The 22676-nt window shown below is 40.8% G+C and overlaps 1 protein-coding gene across 3 annotated transcripts in view; it reads right to left on the bottom strand.

The window, feature by feature from the left end:
• IPCEF1 (interaction protein for cytohesin exchange factors 1) overlaps positions 1–7769 on the bottom strand; it is a 152629-nt gene extending 144860 nt beyond the window's left edge. For all 3 annotated transcript variants that reach the window (XM_023517937.1, XM_023517940.1, XM_023517939.1), the window contains exon 1: positions 7657–7769. The gene's annotated coding sequence lies outside the window, so the exon portion shown is untranslated. The remainder of the gene's footprint in view (positions 1–7656) is intronic.
• Positions 7770–22676: the final 14907 nt, after the last annotated feature.

The following is a 22676-nucleotide window of genomic DNA, read 5'->3' as shown; positions in this document are numbered from 1 at the left end:
GTTTAGAGCAAGAAAGGTCCTAGACTTGACCAAAAGGGGGCCCTTGAGAGCATCTGAATGGGGTGTAACGAACAAAAACAGGCAGGAGATCTGCCAGGCTAACCCACTCGGGAGCCTTTCACTGAGCAGGTGGATTTTCCAAGCTTTTTTTTCTTTCCTCTCCTTCCTGCTCCACGCTTTTTGGCTTTTCCTTTATGTCCACCAGACTGTTCAATGCACAAGGGAAGATAAACCTAACTGTCAAACTTATTAAATGATTAAGGAAGGAATGATAAAAGCACCAGAGCTGAAACGTACCTCGACAGATTCTCCTCCTTCATTTATCCTCCCTTTGCTTATCAGCATCACTGGCGACAATAAGACGTACATGCACTAAAGAAAAACACTTTTAAAATTTAAGCTGCAAACAGCAAGAGTTGATAAAATTTACTATGAGTTGGATTCAAAGTATTTGCCTAAAGAGATATTTTTTCCCTCCATTTATCTAATCTAACATATACTATTTTTTTTCCAAGACACTTTTCTTAGAGTATAATAATAAACAGCACATTCTCTCAAAATCCTGCCTTCCTATCTTTTAATTTCCTTTTTTCTGGGATTCCAAGAATTCTTAGAAGCAAATGCCCCATCATCCTTGGCCCCAGCTCTCCTTAGCTTTGATCTGGAAATGTCTTTTTTGACATTGAGATTTTCCTCCATGCTCAGGCAAATCTGTGCCAAACACTCCTCAAATAAGCTCCCTCCAGAGCCTAACTGGGATTAGATTCCACACACTCTCAGGAAAGGGGGGAAGGTGGTCCAGCTGAAAGCAAATTTATCAGAAAAAAAATAAGAAACTTCATGGTATCTTTTCCTTGGATTATATTATATTCCCTTGAGGCAGCTATATATTACTAGAAGTCAGGACAAACAGGACTAGGTTCAAATTCTGACTCCAGAGTCAAGCTACTGTGGTGGGATCTGGTTGTACTATTTCTTTATTTTTTGAGACAAGAGTCTCACTCTTTTGCCCAGGCTACAGTGCTATGGCATCAGCCTAGCTCACAGCAACCTCAAACTCCTGGGTTCAAACGATCCTCCTGCCTCAGCCTCCCAAGTAGGTGGGACTATAGGTGCCTACCATAACTCTCGGCTAATTTTCCTTATTTTTAGTAGAGACATGGTCCTGCTCTTGCTCAGGCTGGTCTCAAACTCCTGAGCTCAAGTGATCCTCTTGCCTCAGCCTCCCAGAATGCTAGGATAACAGGCATGAGCTACCATGCCCTATTTCTGGTGACCTTGAGCCTGCTTCTTAAGCTTTCTTAATCTGTTTCCTCCTCAGAAAAAGGAAGCAAGTTATCATAATAGCACTTCCCAGAAATATTTGATTAAGAAATTAGGTAATGAATGTAAAGCCTATAACATCTTTCCTGGCAGACACTACATGAGCAATACATGTTAACTGTTAGTAGTAACAGCAGCGTTAACTACACCTGCCACATCAGCTCTTAGAACCAAGGAGCCTTCTTGGACTCTTATTTTCTGCCTTTACTCTAAGTCTCACTTTAGAGGGTCTCCCCGCCCAGAAACATCCCAGGATTCCTCACAGGCCAGGCATCCATCCATTGGCCAAAGGCTGACCTCTGCAATGGCAAAAAATACAAACTTGCAGAAAGAAACAATCTGAACTCAGTCTACGATTGAGAGGGGCATCTCTTACTAATTTGTTCCCAATGCACAGAACACAATGAGGATGGAATGCAAAGTGAAAATGACCTTGTCTATGATCCTGCTACTACTAAGAACACCAACTTGAAAGCAAAGTCGCTTTCAAGGGAATCAGGAATCTCTGAGCCTCACTTACTGTGCTTTGGTGACTTCTTGGTGTCTTTCTCTCTCCCTGTTAGCTTCTCAGCTCAGAATATCTGAAAGTCTGGCATTGCTCTGAAGGCAGCTGATTTATTCATAGCCTTGGAATGCTTGTGAGTGTTCACAAAAGGAAATTAAGTGGTACTCACGTGCCCAGCTCAAACCTTGCTCGACAATCCTTCCTTAGAGTCTCTGTTACCTACGTAAAAGTTGCTCTAGTTGATTAACCAAGTTGAAAATCCAAGTACAGAAAATCCTGGTAGCTGTGGTCCAGAGTCAAATCCAGCTTGAGCTGGAAAACCTTGACCAACCATATGTGATCAAGAGAGTTCAACTTCAGATCTTTCTCTTTGATAGTGTGGCTGTAACTGGATCTGGTTAGAAGAGGTGCTAGTGATTCACATGATTATAAGGGAATTTCAAAGGTGATCTCACTCATTCTGCTGAAGTGAAAACACCTGCCACATTACCTGGAAAATATTGGGTACTCAAGAAACATTTGGTGAATGTTAAATATTTATAAATGGGCCCTCATCATATTATATGATTAACATTCACAGTTGTGAGAACAACTCTTTGTTGTGTCAGGACGGAAAGAGAGATTGAGATTTATGGCTTATGAAGGAATCAGAAATTAAACCCTTTCATATCATTTGCTTTAAACATTCAAGGGTAGAAAGAACAAAGTTGTTAGACATGACCTGCACTCCAAATCAATCAATGGAATGTTCCTGCTGCAACTATTAATTTCCAGGAAAGCAGAATCTTTAAACATGTTCCAGAAATTGCTGAGATCACGCATATTCTCATCAGTCAAAAAACTACCTCAAATTTCCCCCATATTGAGCTGTCTAAGCTATCCAAACAGATAAACACTAACAAGTAACCTAAAAATTATGTTTTTTATGTGTATAGCCATTTGCTTAGATTTTCAAGGAATCAAAGGTATCTTCTTAAAACATGTATTTGTGTAGGTACAGCCAAGTGTCTTTGGATGAGTTACGCCACCTTACACAAAATTATTATATGCTATAAACGTGTATAATGTTATACTGAGGCTCCTGGGAAGTGTTTTGAGTAAGGTTCCACATCTCTTTCCTTTCTGAGAGGTCTATAGTTTCCTATTTTTGACCAACAAATTCAGTGTCTATATAGTATATAGTATATATATTTGCCTATAAGTGGTTAAATGCTCTGTTTCTCTCTAACATTAGATTTCAGTGCATAAAAGTCCTAACAATGCAGTTTCCTTCATGATAGTCAAGAAAAAAGAACCTCTAACCTGTTCAAATGTGAAAGAATCTATTCAGCCACAAATATCTATTGAACATTTTGGAAAAGATTACGTAAAATGAATAACAAGTCTAAAGAAAACAAAATACGGATTAACTAAAAGGAAGGACAAATAGATATTTTTAGTTTTGCACAGATTAACTGAATTAGTCTGCTACAATGATGTTTACCTGTTAAAAAGAATGTTGTTCTGCTGAGGATAATTATGGTAATAGGAATTAGGGTAATTTAAACTCAACTGGAAAGGAGATTTAGGAGATTCTCATATTGCAGAGAAATACAAGAATATGCCTGAAATCTGGGCTATTTACACTTAGGTCATAGGTCATTAAAGAACCTATGCAGGTACCAAACTAAGTTTATATATCAAAATGATCAACAATTAGAGATAAAACCACTAAAATAATCCAACATCTATTAAATGGGAATTTTCCACTTGCTATACACTTAGATTGGAGCCTGAGAGTTTATATTTGGACCGAAGTCCCATCATATTGCATCAGAGTATTTGAACTTTTCCCAGTTCAGAATATTTGAACTTTTCTTTCAATATACAACCAGGGTAAGTAAATATCCACCCCCCCCAACAGTAGACACTAATATTCCATATCAAGCAAATGACCACATTGGCATAATAACCCAGGATCCTCAGCAAAGCTCAACCAATGAAAGGATGCCCTTTTACAGATCTCACAATAGCCTGATTCTCATTTTGTAAATGTGTTTCATTGTTCGGTGTCTTCATTCATTCCCATTCAGTGATGAAGTGATTCTAGTGTTTGAGGCCCAAGGCCACAGGTTAAAGTCAGAGAAATGAGTCATGTTGGATCTGGTCCCTAGAAGTGCTTGCCAGCAGTATGGATGGGTTTATTACTAGCACTTAAAATGACTTATTCTCCACCCTCTGTATTGGTTTCCTAGGGGTGTCGTAACAAATATCACAGACTGAGTGGCTGAAAACAACAGAAATGTATTCTCTCACAGTACTAGAGTCCAGAAGGCAAGTCTACACCATCTCTAAAACTTGTAAGTCCAATTCCTTTTTGCCTTTTCCTAGCTGTTCGTGGAAGCCAGAAACCTTTGATATTCCTTGGCTTGCTGCTGTAGAATTCCAATCTCTGTCTCTGTGGTTACATGGCGTCTCCTGTGGGTCTCTGTCTTCACATGTCTGTCTTCATGTTGGGCTAGGGGCCCATATCACCCCAGTATGACCTAATCTTCACTTAATTACAGTAGAACCTCTATAAGTTGACCACTCAGGGGACTGTAACAAACTGATCAACACACAGAGATCGACATAAGGAACTAGGCCTACTGTGCTGACACATACATGTGGTGCGTGTCTGGTCTATGAGAATTAGGTCAACTTAAGGAGGTGGTCATTGTAGGGAGGGGCCAACTATGGAGGTTTTACCATATTAATAATTACATCCACAACTATCTTATTTCCTTTTTTTTTTTGAGACAGAGTCTAACTTTGTCACCCTTAGTAGAGTGCTGTAGAGTCACAGCTCACAGCAACCTCCAACTCTTGGGCTTAAATGATCCTCTTGCCTCAGCCTCCCAAGTGGCTGGGACTACAGGCACCTGACACAATGCCCAGCTGTTTTTGTTTTTGTTGTTTTTGTTATTGTCATTGTTGTTTAGCAGGCCTGGGCCAGGTTCAAACCAACCAGAGGCATCCTAACCACTGAGGTATGGGCACCGAGCGTATCTTATTTCCAAATAAAGTCACATTCTGAGTTAGTGGCAGTGAGGACTTCAGAATCTTTTTTGAGGAGCAGGGGAGGCAGAGTTCAATCTGCAATACCCCCTATTATTTTTAATCTAATCTTTTTCAGCCTTGTATATCAATTGAGTCTCTATATGCTTAAATGTATATATATATTCCATATATATACACATACACCATATGTGTACAAATATATATTATATATGGAACCTGAGCAAAGATAGGGGGCTCCCTTGGTTTATAATATTTTTCTTTTCTTCATCTCATTTGGTCCTCACAACAAAGCATATTATTTATTTATTTTTATCTCAGCTTTTATAGATGAGGTTTTGTTCATTTATTTTCTTTCAACATTTTTTTATTATCAGATTATTAAAATAGTCCAGGTATATGCCACTATTAAAAAATTTAGAAAAAATAGGAAAGTATAAGGACAAAAATAACCATCAAGTATAACCGTACTATTCATACATTTGCATTTTAACCTATTTCACCTAAATCTTACTTCTCTGCAGTAGTTTTCCATAGTCAAAAAAATTACGCTCTTGCTTTTTTGGCTTAGAATTACAGCATAAGAATATTTCTATAAATATCATTTATTGACGCCATTTCTTTATATACCACCATGTGCTTAACCATTCTGATAACCAGGCTTATGAACATTTGTTTTTAATGAACAATTCTCTTAAAAGTCTCATGTTCCTTTTACAAAATTTAGGAAATGCCAAAAAGTAGAAAAGAAGTAAAGATAAATTTTTAAATTTGTAATTTTCAGGTGAGTCTGGGGCAATGTGACCACCTCCTTAAGTTAACCTAATTTTCATAGATCAGACATACTCCACATGTACACAGTGTAGTAGGCCTACTTCCTCATGTTGACCACCTCCATATGTTGACCAGTTTGTTACAGCCCCTTGGATGGCCAACTTACAGAGCTTCTACTCTATATTGATAGCTGCCATTTGGTACAATCATATTTCTAATCCTCACAACACAACCCCAAAAGATGAGTATATTACAATTATTGCTTTATCAGTTCAAAGGCCATAGAGCTAGCTAGTCAGTGGTAGATACAAAGTTTGAACAGATGATCCCTATCATCACCTCCACTACCATCATCAATGTTACCTCTACTATCTACAACTACCATTTCTATTATCACATCCACCATCTCCAACCACCACCTCCACCATCTCTACATCTCTTCCACCACCTCCAACCACCATCACCTCTACCACCATCATCACCACTAACACCACTTCCAACACCACCACCACCATACTGCCACCCCTTTCATTTTACTCTCTTAGGGTTTTTTACCATCTTTTCTACATACCCTTTCTTCACTCCACACCTTCATATTCTCCTTCTCTTCTGGTTCCCTCTCAATTTTTCCAACCTGTGCCTGGGTAACAGAAAGAAAAAACTGGCTACCCTACCACATTCTTCTTATGAATGATTCCAATCATTCACTCATTCAAAAATATTTACAAAGAGCTTGTGATAAGGCAGGAACTGTTCTGAGTGCTGGGACTACAGTCATTTCCCCAGTTGCAGGATCTTTAACACCAACAAGCCTATTTTTTAGGGCTTTATTCACATGCACATACTTGCCATGGTAAAACCTTCTTGCAAATGGTCAACCTGCACTTTGGTTACCAGCTCACACTGCCTAGCCTCCAAGCTGGATGGAAAGCAGAAGTGAGCTGCTCAAGAAGGACACGAGAGTCAAAAGGAAAGTCTCAGGCAATAGTGGTGAAGTAATTTCTTATCTCTTATTGCCACAGCAAACTACCACAGGAAAGAACTTCCTATTTCCATACTTCGATGATGTATCTTTGCTTAATGCAGCTTGCCTGAAATAGTTCATGCCTGGCGTCACTCCAGAAAATACACTTGATATATAAAGAGAGGAATTGGAGGAAACTGAAAAGTAAACTGAAGAATGAGTACATCAACACATATACTCCGTCCCACAGTAAGTCCTTTCCTCTTCACTTGCCTGATGTGAGCAGAGAGAAACCTGTGTTCTTTCTATTTCTCTTTTCTATGTAAAATAAATAACCACATAGGAATCAGACTTTATGTATTACTATGCAATGTCAAGGACAGTACTAGAAACATTAGGCCCCTCAAGACTAATAAAATCCACCGCTTTAATCAATGATGGCACTGGTGGGTTGTAACTCTGACTCCTATAATGAAATTCTTTCATAGATACCCAAGCCAAAATAAATAAATAAATAAATCAAGCCCCCCAGATGCCCTTAGTAGCAAAGGCCTCTGAACCAGCACCACCTAACTCTCATTTTTATATCAGTGGTATTTTCTCAAGCCTGTGACCTTTATCTAAAAGCAAAATTCCCTCCAGCTGCCTACATGCAAAGGGAGACCCTCCACAAAGAACACATTCTCAAACACGGGTGGCCATAGAGCATTTCCCCAAATGAACTCCTCAGGACTGAAACACATGCTGAATTGTGCTTTTCTAAACCACCCATGGTCTGCAGTCCAACTAGCTCCCAATACAACACCCAGGGAAGAAAAAGAGAAAATCAAAGTAAGTACACAGCTCTCTCCTCCCAGGCTCTGACAGAGGCCTGCAGCCCTGGATGTCCCCGCAGTAGGTTGCTGAGGACCTGAGAGACTGAGCCACATGCATATCCCAAAAGCCACATCTCCGACCTGTTCTAAAGGTAGCGCTGGCTTATCAACCGCTTTGCCATCTTGGTATGCTAAGCAGTTCCTTCTCACACATCAGCCAAAGAGTGGTTTTTACTCACATACAATAAGAAGAGCATAAATCCAAGAGCTGTCTCTATTCCTGAAGTCGGAAAACTCATAATCCTGTAAGGTGCAAGTCGAGGATCCCCTAGAAGAAGCCACAGCTCTGGAGGCTCAGTGTCCACAGGACTGAGCTTAGAAGCTGATCAGAGAATAAAGCTCTTGCGAAAGAAGAGGAAGTGTCATCTCACTTCCTCAATTCTATTGTTCCTTCTTCTTACTCTTAAACCCCTCCTTGATTCCCACATCCAGGACAATACATGCAAAGCTGGCAATGCCCTGCTGTCTGACTTCATTTGTCACTGAACACTGCCCAGAGTATTAAGATCCAGGACACATACACGAAACAATACATGGCTTTGCTTTTCTGCTTTGGGGCAACGATATTTATTTACAGGAATGAAGGGTGAGATGATTTGCAGACCTGTTCTCAGCATGCCTGGGGGAGAGGCCACTTTTTAATCATCAGCCTCTTTTAGGTTCAATGTCCTTTCACATTCCCTTCCTTTCTCTTCCCCTAGTTGTTCGTAAAGCTCTCCTTCGTAGAGGGTACAAATAAATTTGTAAAAAGTAATTTAGGATAGAAACAAGCTGCCATTCTTTTGCTGCACACACAGCAGAGACTTCAGCTTCAAAACTTTTCTCTCACGCAGTGAAGAAGGAAAATGGCAGGCTGAAAGTCAAAGGTATTCAAACTCACGACTTACAAATTCCCACTCTCCAACCTCTCCTTTTCAACACCAGCTTCTTGTTTCTCCAAAACTTCTTGGGAAAAGAAGACATTCTCACTATATTTATACTCTTCTACCAAACCAAAGGAAATGGGCTCATGACCAATGCAATCTTCCAAATGTGGTAGCTATAGCATGAGTATGTGAATTAATATTTCAGTGTGTAGCAGGTTCCCTGAAAATTTAGTGGCTTAAAACAACAAGCATCTATTAATTCATGGTCTCTGTGGGTAAGCTGGGTTTTCCAGCTAACGCTCTCCTACAAGGCGAGCAATCAAAGTGTCAGCATGTCCTCCCAAGGCTCCCGGGGGAAGGAAACTCTTCTAAGATCGCTCATGTGGTTGTTGGGAGGATTCTCATGGGTAATTGGACAGAGGGCCTCAGTACGATGTTACCTATTGCCCCGAAGTCACTCTCAGTTCCTTGTCTCATGGACTTTGCCTCAGGGCAGCTCCCTAACGAGGCAGCTGGCTTCATCAACATGAGTAAGAGAGAGAGAAAGAGAAGAGAGTGAGAACAAGATTTTATAACCTCATCTCAGAAGTGAGAGCCTGTCACTTTCACCGTGGCCTAGTCCTTAGAAGCAAATTATTTGGTCCAATCCATACTCAAGAGGAGGGGATTACGCAAGAAGTAAACTCCAGTTGGCAAGGGTCCGAGGGATCTGTCTTAGGAAGCTGCCTACCATGGTATGTAACCTTTATCCAAACTCAAGTTGCATCTGTCATGCCAATATTAACAAAAGGGAAAAGCCATCTAAAGGTAAAGTCATAAATACAGCCACAGTGCTGAAAGAAACTGAAATATTATATTAGACTATAGCTCCCCTCATCACTACCAAGATCACACTGCTCAGAGTGAGCCACACTCCTCCAGACATATAAGACTCCAGGTCAAATTATCTCCAGGAAACAGAAGAATTAGCATGCAAACGCGAGCTTAAATTACAAAACCAGCCTAGAATCTGGAAGGTTGCTGATACAATTTCAATTAAAAAATGGGTTTTTTTTTACTTTTAATCACAAGCATGAGAAAGCTTCAGAGCAAAGCATTAAACTTTTCCCATAGGTAGATATAGTCACCTTAAGTATTCATCCACGGGGACCAGGATTCCCGACACACGGCCTTCCTCTCCTCGCGCTCAATGCAGGTGCTCCTTCCTAAGAATGACCAGCTGGGCTCCATTGCCTGCAGACCCCACAGTCCCACGTGTTACAGAAGCAGATGACTTCTTCCATCTTCATTAGCCAGTACCAACTGCTTACACCAGGACAGATAAAAGGACAACCAGGGCAAGGAGAAAAAAGACAACTTGAGAAAAGAAAAGAAAAGTTAATAATTCAGTTGCCCTTAGATGTTTCTAATTTCAGGATGTACTATAACAGCTGACATTGTAGATAGAAACTGATGTCACTAGATTGCAAAGGTTAAGGGTAACACTTTCAAAGGCAAAGCGGAAATCTTCTGTGTGGCATGTTTTTGTATCTGCTTTTTCAGTTTCTAAATTCACACATTAAATGTAGTCTGCCTCCTAATGTACCCCATACCCCACAATCCAAATGCCAGTAAAGACTATGTTTTCAAAAATGTTGTTAGAGGAGCAGAGAAAGAAAAAATATGTAGCTAAGTTACAATTAGGGAGCCAGGGGAGAGCCGCTTAAATTTCTCTAAGCATACATCACCTGGTTTGCAGAGTTAGAATAATCCTCAAGGCGGCTACACTTTAAGATGATGGACTGACCACAGATTCCTTTTCTCCCTCCCTCCCCCAAAGACTCCATTAAAACGATGGAAAAAAGTGTAAAAAGATATAAACCTACAATAACAACAACAACAAGAACTTGGAGGGAGAACATCAGTGCTCGAGAGAGCTCGACAGATCTCTGGAGGTTGAGAGCGGATGGAGGAGGGATGACAGATCCCACAGCATCCCAGGGGTAGGAAGATGCAGCAGGGAACGAAACCACCATCGGTGGTGCCGGATCCCAGAGAGCATCAGTTTCAAAAGCCCAGAGAAGCTGAGCAACCTAAGTAAGGGACGGGACTGAAAACAGGAAGAAGAGTTGAAGGTCTGTAAGAACTTGGCCCTCTCTCATAGCCCTCTTTCAAAGACAGTAGAAACTCCATGGTTGACCACCTCCCTACACTGACCACCTCCCTAAGTTGGCCTAATTTTTGTAGGCCGTCTGGACATGCACATGTATGTATCAGCACAGTAGGCCTAGTTCCTGATGCTGACCACCTGTGAATGTTGACCAGTTTGTTACAGTCCCTTGCATGGTCAACTTACAGAGGTACTACCGTGTTTCTATCAGCCCAGCCTTTACACAGCAAACACACGCAGTCCTGCAGGGAAGCCGGTTCACCTGCCCTGGGCGTATTCATTTCTAAAACACTGACAGGTGGTGCACGCTGATGTGGACACACAGAGTGAAATCTCCTCTTGCTGGCATCGTGGCCTCTTCCAGCAGGTGGTGGGGCATGACAACGCCTCTCTGCTCTGGTTACCAGGAAATGTTGTAGAAAGGGAGAAATGTAGCACGCTAATCAGTATTCCTAGGGAGATTCCGGAAGGTACTGTATTCATAAAAAAAGAAAAAGAACAAGGTGCTAAGAAAGATAAATAATCTGACAACAAGAACCCTTGGATATTGCAAATATAATCGTTAAATAAAGATTATAATGGAGGGCGCAGGCGCAAGGAGTAGGGCGCCGTCCCCATATGCCAGAGGGGGCAGTTTCAAACACAGCCCTGGCCAAAAACTGCAAAAAAAAAAAAAAAAAGATCATAATGGAAAGCATGGATGATAAATTCAAGTGACTATTTCAGGAAATATTAGTCAACAACATCAAAGAAATAGCATAAAGGATTTCCTGGAAGTGAAGTCCAAGCATATTTGGACTAAAAAGTCTCACAGAGTGCCCAGGATAAAGAATTCCAAGTCATTGTAAGATTTCCAAATACCGTGGATAAAGAGAATATCTTAAAAGCTCCCAAATAGGGAAAATCAGTCATTTCCAAAGAAACAAGGAATTGCAAAGTATCAGATTTCTCCTTAGTAATATCTAGTCAGACTATGCTACATAACCAAGAAAAGAAAGTGTGAGCATTATTACTTTAAAAGTTATCCAAGTAACAAAAGCACTGGCCATAAAGAGTTAATTATAGCACAGAAGTTCTCTGCAATCATCTTGGAATGAAGAGGGCCACAGCAGGAGGATGAAGGATTAGCTTGGAGTAGAAAGAGCTGCAGCAGGAGGATACAGGATCAGCTTGAAGTGAAGAGGGCTGCCGCAGGATGATGCAGGATCAACTTGGAGTGAGAGGGCTGCAGCAGGAGGATGCACGATCAGCTTGGAGTGAAAGGGCTGCAGCAGGAGGATGCAGGATCAGCTTGGAGTGAGAGGGCTGCAGCAGGAGGATGCAGGATCAGCTTAGAGTGAGAGGGCTACAGCAGGAGAATGCAGTATTGCCCCTCCCTCTCCTCACCTAGAGTGCATCTGGGCCCTCAGTTGTCTCTGTTTAACACAAGTTGACCATCCTTCCAGGTTTGTCCCACTGTCACTTCCTTGGGAAAGCATTTCCTTCCCTCAGACTTAGCCACTCCCACCTTGTTCTCACAGCAACCATACATGTCTCTAAGTGAACATCGTCATTTTTTATCATAATTATGTCAAAGGGAGGCATGCAGCTTGCAAACTCAAGGTCCCTGTCCTGAGAAGGTACCCGTGTTCAGTTTAATGCTCTGTCTTCATTTTTTGAAGTTTTATGTAATTTATAAACAAGGAGTCCTGTATTTCCATTTTGAGCTAAGCCCAGCTATTATTAACCTGTCCAGTTTGTAATTGTGGCCCTCTAACTGGACAGAGCTCAGAGAGCAGGAACAGACTGTTTTTGAGATTCATGCCCTCATGAGCCAGTATAGGGCCCTCAGTAAAGGACCATTTGCCTGGTACTTATATATAATTTACTTGTGAGGGCAATAAATTTATGCTCCAAGATCTAAGGACATAATCAGTCTTTTGTAAAAGCAGTGGTTTGTAGGCTGCCGGGAGCCATCTCACACCATCCATAAAACTTCTCTGCCTTTCTTTGATGCCCCAAATGCCATAATTATATTATTCCTTCCTCTTAAGGTATACCCTTCTTTCGCACGCCAATCTCTCTGGGGGAGATTGCCTTTAAATTTCATTATTGAATGTTAACAAATATGAATTTGTCAGACTCCTTTGGTTCCAACAGAACCAACCACATCCCAAGAGCCAGAGAATCATTTTAAGTTCACATTTTGAACACATGACTCACAACTGTGTTACGCGATAAAACATGGTGTACGGATAACTCAAACACCTTTCTGAGCCTCAGTCGTTGTAAATCTGTGAAGTAAGACTTTTAGTGTTCTATGTGAAAATGCATCACTACTCAAAATTTTCTTAAAAAGCATATATTGTCTCCAACATAGCTAACATCGTTTCTCAGCTGAACCATTTTTTTCATCTTTTCCACCAATCACATGTAAAAATCTTTCCCTGCCTTGTTTGCTGTTTAATGAATATATGGAGTATGTGCTAGGTTCTGGGTGTTATGTCACTAGGAAGGGAGGAGTGGGCAGAGAATCAGAGATCAGAGGGCGGGAGGCAGCAGCTGATCGATGGTACTGAACAGAAGGACCATCCACCTGGTACTGAACAGAAGGACCCTGAGGGGTCAGGAATGGACAAAAATAATCTGGGGGCTGCACTTCATGGAGGACATGGCACAGACCCTGATCCTTGAAGCACAGACGGGATATTGGGTGGGGAGAATCAGAAAGATTGGCCAGAGGATGGCAATCCATATAGTGGATCTCAGATCAGCCAGGTGACAAGCAGCTCAGTGGTTCTCTCTGGGATGGTACAGCCTCCTAAGGGGCATTTTTGAGATTTGTGGGAGATTTTGCTTGTCCCAGAGATTAAGTGTGTTCCTGGCACTTGTTGGGTGAGCGGTGGAGGTGTTAATGGCTAAAGGAGTTTGATGTCCCTCAAAACAAAGGGCATTCCCTCATGACAAAGCATCACCCCGTATCCCCTGCAGTTTCTATACTGTCCTACCATGCATTCATATTCAGTTGAGTCTTGAACACGAGTGCCTCATGACTTGGATAACAAGGCACTGACCTCCTGCACAGTCAGATATTAGTGTATGACTTTTCACTTTCCAAAAACATATCTACTGATAACCTACTGTTGCTCAGAAGCTCTACCAATAACATACAATCAATTAACACACATTTTGCTTGTTACATGTACACTGTTCTCTTACCATAAAATAAGGTAGAGAAAAGAAAACGCTATCAAGAGACTCATAAGGAAGAGGAAATGTACTGTTCATAAAGCAGGAAGGGTTGTCAGAAAGGCCTTCCTCCTCCTCACTGTCACACTGACAAGGCTGAGGACGCAGAGGGACAGGTGGTCTTGCTGTCTGGGCAGAAGCAGAGAGATGGAGGAGGTAACTTTTATTTCTAAAAAAAGTACCTACAAGTAGACCCATGCAATTTGAACCTGTGTTGTTCAAGGGTCACTTATAATAGAATAGTAGTTAAATTTTAACTACCTGAGTCTAGAAACAAAGGCTTTTGGCATGGTTTTATTGTACATAATTCCAAAAATGCTTGCTACTATACCTTATATCTTATCAACTTATTTAGAAATTTCCAAAGCATTAGTCACCCTTTCAGAAAATCACATTGGCACTATAGTCCTGCTTGTGATATCAGGCTAGTATCCATCTGTATTACTATAACTGTCATATCACTGCGACCTGACCTATGTATATGCAGAAAGAAAGATGTGACTTCAAACACCAAATATTTTTTTGAACCATCAACAATGTTTAGTTAAACATTATCTTACTCAACATAAATCAAAACGTATTCCTTATAAATTGGAATCTATTTCATTTGGTTTTCTACTGTGGTCATGCCAAAGTATTTATATATTAAAATATTGTGTATATTTGTTATTATAAATGACTTTTATGTCTCCTTTATATCGGAGCACTAAGAGCTAATAGGTAGAGAATTCTCACTGTATTCCAGGGATGCTAAAAGCTGTTCATATAACTTACTTGATGTCCTCAATAACTCCAGGAGGCAGGGACTATTGTTAACCCCATTTCAGAGAGGAGGAGAGAGTCACAGAGAAGTTCTGGGGCCAGAACACGGAAAAGCCTGGACCCAGCCCTGGGCAGCCTGGCTCTGGGCCTCATGTCCAAGGCCAAATCACTACATCACATTACATTATCGTTAAGCTGGTATGACAACAGATTACATTATTTGTAAATCTCATTTCAAGAGGGCAAAGAGGGTATTTCAATGTATATTTGTAATGAAAAGGGAAGCACAGAAAAGTCTGCCACAAATGAGAGTCCTGGGTATAGCTGGAAGCTGAGGAGTGAACAGTGAACACTGTTACACGTACACTCTTCTCTTCACATGTGAAGGAGTGAACAGTGAGGCGTAAAACAGAGAGAGCCCCGGAGGGTGAAACCAGGCAGCGGGGGAACTCCTGGAGTCTCAGCTACGTGGGAGGCTGGGGCAGGAGGATGCCTTGAGCCCGGGAGTTTGAGACCAGTCTGGGGAACATAGCAAGAGCCTGTTTCTAAAAAGGAAGGAAAACAAAAAACCACAAACACCTGAGGATTAGACGAGCTCATCTCAGCTCAGGAATATGGAAGTGATTTATGTAGCAGGATACAAGCGTCCTCGAAGAAAAAGCACGGGAATATAATGTTTTCCTAACGTTCTATCACTTTTCTCTGCAGAACTCGTCTCCTTGTTAAAAGAAGCAAGATTCTCAAAGACAGAAACTTTTTTTTTCCTTTTCAGTGTAACAAAGACAAATTGTATTTAGGAAGAACAAAGAGAAAGTTTAAAGCACTTCCAAAGAGAGATAGTTGGAAGTGGGTCCCTTGTGATGGAGAGAAGGTGAAAAGAGAGAGACTAGACTTTTTTTTTTAAACTCTCAACCTCCACATAAAATGTATGGCACATTACGGTCATAAAATGTAGAATGAATTAACTATGTGCTCCAAGATTAAAGACTGCAGTGCTCCAGCCTCTGCTCCCGTTGTCACGGCACCTTCTCTGTCGCTGACTTTCCTGCCTGTCTCTTATACAGACCCTTGTGATTACATTGGACCCACTGGGATAAGTCAGGATAAATCCCTCCCCCTCATCTCAAGACCTTGAACTTAATCACATTTGCAATGTCCCTTTTGTCATGTGAAATACCATACTCACAGGCTCTGGGGATTAGCACATGCATGTCTTTGGGGGGATGCACTATTGAGCTTGCAAACAGTCTAGGGGGTAGACCCCCACACTCACCTAATTCTAACAGTTCACCACACTCTCCTGCTTGCACATTCCGTGTGTAGCTGGATCTCATCAAGCCCCAGATGTCAGACAAGATAACGTCCTCCGAATCCCTAGCTCGGTTAATAACATCAACAGAACCATTGGATTTTTCCAGATCACTTACTTTTCTCACAAATAAATTACTGAGTTTTATCACTTTAGCCTTCTAATAGTTCTTACTTATGGCTCCCCTCCTTCTCCCAACCCTGCCACCTCGCTTCACTTTCAGGTTTCATTTTGGGCAGAGTTGCAGTGCTTCCCCCACCCAGAGTCCTCACTTCCAAGTGAGTTTCCCCCACCCCTTCCTCCATGGTCAAATGTGATCCCTGTCACTGCAATTCTGTCACTCCCCAGGAGCTGAGCTTAGCACCTCTAGAAATATTGAACAGAATCAGTGATAATAGATAGTGATTTGAAAAAAAAAAAAACCAGGTCCTATCATCTGGGACCTCCTCCTTCAGTTCTTGTTTGTGAGCGATTATTGGTAGTATTTTGATCCCATTCACCAATTCAGTGCTGAAAGAATTCCCCCTACTTGGCAAATTCACGTGGAATACACCAGTCATATGTACGTGATGATAGATTTCTAAGACTCAGAGGTAAATAAATCTCAAGAATGCTGTACTGACTCCTCAGCCTGGACTAAACTGATCACTGCCACCAAGTGGCAAATGTTGTCACTGGAGCAAGCGAGTGCGCGGACACACGGCTCCTTCCATTCATCAGTCCTGTTAACCAGCCTCAGATGTGCAGGGAAAACTATGGAGTCTGCCTTGGACCTGCACTGACCCACGAGGAGCTGAGGTTTAGAGGGGCAATTACTGGGATTTTTATATCAAAGCAGGAAAAAAGAAATAAAGATACTTGTGAGTTTCTCTATAGAAATGAATTGGGTTTTTTTTCCTTCTGCTTCCCCCACCCTCCCCCCACCATTTTCAGCTTTACAAAACATAATACCTTGTTTATGTGACAGTAACTGGGATAGGACTACCTGGATGGTTATTTTCAAGGCAATTCCAGAATATGTCTTTAAGAACTAAAACTTATTTTTAAAAAGTTAACCACACGTAACGAGCTTGGATAGATGGCTGGCTCCCTGCAACAGGAGTCTGAGTGGATGAGCACTGAGCGGGGCTGCCCACTGGCCAAGGAGGCTGGCTTGTGTGGGGTCACACGAGTTCACCACAGTGCGGGGTCAGGCCCATCCTTGCAGGTATAGAGACTCCATTTTTTTCTCTCCCTTGGGATTTCCTGGTCACAGAGATGCTGACATATCCTAACCAAGTCACACACAAAAACCACAAAGCAAACGTATGTGTCCCTTTGAGAGAAGCAGCAGAACACACCGTATATTGATCTATTGACACAGGTCTGCCTGCTGTTTTCTGTGCGTGTATTAGAGGTTGGGCTCAGAGGAAGGATCAAGAGGGGAGGAAATAGGACACCCCCGTCCTCGGTTCATTCTGAGGCCACTTCTGCTCCGCTCTGCCTGTGGGTTGGCGGTCTGTCTCCTTTTTCTGGGAAATTTACCTGAGTCTCTGTCCTTAAAAACCTTTAAAGGATGAGCTAAAAAGGTTATTAAATACAAGAGGCCTTAAGGATGGTGTTTCAAATTTTTGTTTTTCGTTTTGGAGCATTTGAGGATTTTTGTTGTTGTTTTCCTCTTTGCTCTTTATTTCTAGTTTTATCACAAAATAATTAAAGAGGATAACCTTGTATAGGCATTGCAAAACAGACTTACATATTCTTCTGGCCCAAGCATCTGATTAAGTATTTTAAATGTTCAAAAACCTCTTTTAAAAAGGCAAATTCTCAGGGCAGCGCCTGTAGCTCAAAGGAGTGGGGTGCCAATTCCATATACCAGAGGTGGTGGGTTCAAACCCAGCCCTGGCCAAAAACTGCAAAAAAAAGGCAAATTCTCTGTATTGTAAATAATTTTATCTACTAATTTAATCTTTCAAATTATGTCACTGGGCTGGGCACAGTGGCTCATGCCTGTAATCCTAGTACTGGGAAGCTAAGGCAGGTGGATCACCTGAGCTCAGGAGTTGGAGACCAGCCTGAGCAAGAGCAAGACCCATCTCTCCTAAGTACAGAAAAACTAACTGAACACTGTGGTGGGCACCTGCAGTCCCAGCTACTTGGGAGTCTGAGGCAAGAGGATCACTTGACCCCAGGAATTTGAGGTTGCTGTTAGCAATGATGCCACAGCACTCTACCCAGGGCACAAAGTGAGACTCTGTCTCAGAAAATAAAAAACAAATTATGTCACTGCTTTTAACTAATGCCTTATCTGACAATTTGATCTGCCAAAGACTAAGGGAGGCCTGCTAAGTTCTATGACATCTGCATACTTTTCAATTTCTCCAAATATTTTTAATAAAAGTTGCTTTATAATGTTTTAAACTTACGTACTTGGGTTCATAGATTTTTTTAACTATTGCGCCTTCATCATAGCTTGCACCTTTTATCTCAGCATGACACTCTGCCCTCTTTAATGCTTTTGCCTTGAAATTCATTTTATCTAAAATTAATATTGCCACTTCCTGTATTGTTCGCATACCTAATCTTTGCCCCTTTTTTGTAACACCTCTAAGTAATTTTGTTTTAGGTTAGTTTTCTTGTTTGTAGGATATAGTTTCATACTTTGTGGAGACACACTCGGAGACTTTCCTCATTATAATCTGCAATTTTGTCATCTTGTTTTACACTCTCAGGCTCCACTGATGCTCCTGGTTCCATGGCCAGAGCACGTGACCAGGCCTGAGCCAATTGCTGAATTCCATGTAACCTGAGTTGGCCCAATCTGCATGAATACCAGCATTTGCACGGGAGCTCTCAGATAAAGGATCTTTTTCCCCCACTGAACTTAAACTTCTCAAGATGTGGATTTAGAGATGCTAGGTCACCTTGCTGTTGGGAAAATGAAACCAACGCAATAGAAAAAATTGAGAGGCAGAAAGAAATAAGACTTTCGGAGATCTTCTTCAAACCCCTTGAATTCAGCTGTAATTGAAGATAAGACTACCTGCTGGCTAGCAGCTGAACTTCCAGGCCTGTCTAAAAGAACTTCCTTCAGTGATGGAAATGTTTTATAATTTGCACTGTTCAGTGTGGTAGCCACACTGTGACTGTTAAACTGTAGCAAGGGCAGCTTGGGAATAAATAAAAACAGCACCTTATTAAGAGGTAGGGAAATGCCAACATAAATTAAACATCTCAGCTAAATTCACAGAATTAGTAGCAAAGCCACAAATAGCAGCCAGTTCTCCTATAATCTATTTCCATGCTCAAAATATATGAGCTGAGATTTGCAGTAATTAGTTAACAAGGTAGTAATAGGTAACTAAAAACTAAGGTCTTTATTTGATGTGTACATTTCTGGGGTTCTTTTGCTTATATCCACTGGCATCAAATATAAATAACAATCTTTAGAGATAAATTATATCTAATTATGCCAAGTATAAACCAATTCTTCTGTTATGTTTCCATCTATGAAATGAATGTCCCACTTCTTGCTAAAGACTTGGAATCTTTATTAAGAAACTTTAAATGACTCTGATTTTTATCTTCTAATTCTTCATTTTTTATCAGACACTTATTCTGACATTTACAAAAACAAGATGGAAACTGTCAATGTGAGGGTACAACCAGGTCAAATTCAATATTTTAATTTGTTGGATACAGTCCCTCTTGCAGTTGTGTCCTGCATCCCAATGCTGTCCCATACACCCCTACATCATGCCCATTAAGTGGGAGCACCCCAAACACCCCCTCCTGCCCTCTCCCCTCTCCATATTCCCCCCCAATTTGAATTGAATTGAGTTTTTCTCCTATGTGAGTGTGAATTAGATCGTCTAATGGCTTCATATTAGTTTTGTGTACATTGGATATTTGCTTTTCTATTCTTGTGATACTTTGCTAAGAAGAATGTGTTTCAACCCCATCCGGGTTAATACAAAGGATATAAAGTCATCATCTTTTTTTATGGCTGAATATTCCATGGTATACATATACCATAGCTTGTTAATCCATTCCTGAGTTGATGGGCCTTTAGGTTGTTTCCACATCTTGGGAATTGTGCATTGAGCTGCGATAAACAATCTAGTGCAAGTGTCTTTATGATAAAATGAATTTTTTTCTTCTGGGTAGATACCTAATAGCGGGATTGCAGGATCAAATGGGAAGGAAACCATTATTCTTGAAGAACTAGTTATAGAATGGGCTCTCAAAGCTACTTGGACATACACCTTGCAAAAAAAATATTAACTGTGCTAATGATCACAGTATCATAATAATAACACAATTTATTTTCCCTTTCACACAGATGCTACCCATTATCTTTTGCCTCTTTACCACTCACTTGCTTGTATCTTTTACATGTTGTAATAATATTGTGCTACATTTGGATTGTGATACTTGGTACAAATGCAAGCCATCCATTCTTTTTGAGATGTAGCTAGTCATTTAGAAAATTTTTGAAGCTCAAAAATATTTACCTATAACCTCTCAATGATTACCCAATTACTGCCACAAATATGTCCTAATAGGAGTTGCCAGGAAACCATGAAATCCAAGTAGCAGCAAAAATTGAAATGAGCTAAAATATAGCTTATAATCTTTGGTTTTTTAACATCACATTTTCTGATTTAAAAACTTGTAGACCCAAATAAAGGCAACTATTTCTACATGTTAATCAGATAATTGAAATAAAAACCGAGAATCAGAACCAAACCAGTCGGTTTCAGGGTTCATGCTGCATCAGTCAGAGAGCTGAGAAGGAAGAAAAGGACATGCCCCAGGAGAAAAGAAACCTGGAGGGACCACCACACCCCTGCAAGCTGGACTGAAAAACGCCCAGCACTTCATGTCATTCAACTCACAAGTTAATTGTCAGCAATTTCTATAGTGAAATCTCCCTTAGAAAAGTCCCTTCTTCCTTATCATCAACATCCGTGCTCTGGAACAATCTAACCCCGTCTTTCTACAGATTTGACTCTTACTCTATGTTCTTCATTTCAAGAAGGAAAAAAATGCCAGAACATCTTTCTGGGGACTCACTGCTTTCATTGTCGCATACGTTTGGGCTACTCTACTCTGGGAGAAGGCTCATAGTTAAATTCACAAAACACACCACAAGTATCACCACTGATCAGAGGTCAAAGTTCTGTTCCCACCAAAGAGTATCTGGGCTCCCCAGATCTGTGCAATGAGCAGTGGGCAGCCCCCTGCAGGGAGGTCTATGCACCTCTCCCTGGAATTCCTGGTGCATCCCGCTCCTAATAGGTATTTACACAGAGACCCTCAAAGGCACAGGAGAAGGAAAACAAGGGCTCCATTTGAAAGACAAAATCCAAACTGAGATTATAACTAACTAGAAGGCCACGATGGGCAGCAAAATGCATTTAGGGATAAATGGACATAAAATTAAATATAGAATTTAAGATTGCATCTATAAGTTTTACCCGCACTATCAAAATTAAGAATACAGGAAAGGAAAATACTACTGGGATAATTTTTGACCCAGAAAAAGGAAAAAGGCTGGGGAGAAATTGTCAGAAACTAATTAGTCTAATAAAACTTTATTAGCAATGATACCTTTGGGCAAATAAACTTAAAAATGTATATTAGGATGATAATACATGAGTGACATTATTGCAAAATTAGATCATTATCAAAAATTAAGAAATATAATCCAATTGGATACAATAATCTCACATCCTAGACTTTGCATAGTTCCAGTATGCACAAATTTCAGTTATCAGTCCCCCAACAACATGGTGCAAATAGCAGCTACTGCAATACATTAGCCACTAATAATTGCACGAAATACAAACCATGTTTCTAACTCTTCAGTTCCTGAATCGCTGTGTAAGTAACAGATGCATACCATGATCAAGTGACCAATCACATCACTTCTCCTGTAGTCTCCTACTGGTCACTGCACAGCTGCTACTCAGGTCACATACAGATAGCAAGTGTATACAAAAGTGGATCCTCAAAGGAGGGAATAAGTAAGGTTTAAAAAAAGAAGGAATCAACTCCTCTACGTGAGAGCTAAGTAACAAGTACACAGGGACATGGACAGGGAGGGAGACTTGGAAAGGGGGAAAGATGGGGGGAGCGGGATGAGAAATGACCTGATTACAACACACTAATCGGGTGAGGGTTACACATGAAGCCCAGACTTCCCCACCACACCATGTATCGGTGTCACAAATCCACACTTATACCCTCCAGATCTATACACATTTCAAAAAGACACAAAAGATAATATGGTTAGAAGTGAATTTCCAATCAAATGTAAATAGAGTTATAGAATAAATAGCCAACGGTGGGTATGTGAACACCACTGCTGTTCCTGAGACTGAATCTACACCCAGAGCAACTTAGTGAAGCTGAACTTAGTGAGGAAAGCGGTTGTGACACAGAGCATCAGGATGTCCCAGAGGAAGTCACAAGGGCAAAAAAAGAAGAAAAAAACTTAATCACATTAAGGGACTCTCAGAAATACTTGACATTAAAGCACAAAGGATGGCAGTTGATTCGCACTTAGAGAAGAGTGTGACAATCCTCCCAGATATAGAAAAGACATGTGCTCCCGGCTCACCGATCGACTGGAAGGAGAGGCGATCACTGCACAGCTACTCTTGAAAACACTGTAATTCTCAATGTTTCTAACATGTCAAATTAATTGATACTAAATGAATATTAGTTGCGCTATATTTTTATTTCTCTATACATTTATAACTGACAGAGAATTTTTGAAGTTTTGACAGGTTTTTAAAGGTCTCTGACAGGTTTTTAAAGGTCTCAGAACAATTATAACTTTTTCTGTTGATTATTAAGATCTCTTGGCATGTTTTCATTTTGCGCGATCATTTTTATGGC

Source organism: Otolemur garnettii, unplaced genomic scaffold (genome assembly GCF_000181295.1).
Source record: "Otolemur garnettii isolate 467f Iridium unplaced genomic scaffold, OtoGar3 scaffold00126, whole genome shotgun sequence".
NCBI lineage: Eukaryota > Metazoa > Chordata > Mammalia > Primates > Galagidae > Otolemur > Otolemur garnettii.
This window is presented reverse-complemented; position numbering and strand designations above follow the sequence as displayed.